The following is a 621-nucleotide window of genomic DNA, read 5'->3' as shown; positions in this document are numbered from 1 at the left end:
CTAGTGTAACCAGGCACTGTATAAACTCAGAATTATTATTATTATTATTAGAATGCCACCATTCTGGTCACACTGTTGCATTTTGGGCCCTTTTTTTGTAGCCTGCACCTGGTTACCACCTGCTTTCAATCCATGGTAAATACCGACTCTTTAAATACCAAATTTCATGAAATTAGGTATTTTAGAAGTTACCTACATCTCAAAACTCATTTTTTTGCATTTCTTATTTACCGAATCGGTAAAATTACCGATTCGGTAAAATTACCGATTCGGTTAAATTACCGATTCGGTAATTTTACCGAATTGGTAAAATTACCGATTCGGTAATATTACCGACTGGTTTTTACCAAATCTGTATTTTTTGTGTCCCTACATCTCAATATCCAAATACCGGTCGGTAATGGTGGAAAATCGGTATTTTCGGCCGTTACCGACCGGTATTTGGTTACCTACATCTGGCCCTTGGACATGTATTTTTAAGTTTTACATGTCCTAGTAGTGAAAAACTCTTACATTCCTTTAACATTACTGCAAGGCCTATTTCTCCCATAGGGTAACATTGAGTTGCCTTATTACATTCAATAAGCACTAACTTTAAATTGGGAGCAAGTAGGAAGAATG

General features: G+C 36.2%; 1 non-coding gene across 1 annotated transcript; it reads left to right on the top strand.

Moving 5' to 3' along the window:
* The first annotated feature begins 230 nt into the window (after window positions 1-230).
* LOC144826725 (small nucleolar RNA SNORA36 family) lies at window positions 231-360 on the top strand. Its single transcript, XR_013609917.1, has one exon. It is a non-coding gene; the product is annotated as a small nucleolar RNA SNORA36 family (small nucleolar RNA).
* Window positions 361-621: the final 261 nt, after the last annotated feature.

This window comes from Lissotriton helveticus, chromosome 3_2 (assembly GCF_964261635.1).
Source record: "Lissotriton helveticus chromosome 3_2, aLisHel1.1, whole genome shotgun sequence".
NCBI classification, from domain to species: Eukaryota; Metazoa; Chordata; class Amphibia; order Caudata; family Salamandridae; genus Lissotriton; species Lissotriton helveticus.
Note: the sequence above shows the minus strand (reverse complement) of the source record. Positions and strands in the feature narration are given on the sequence as shown.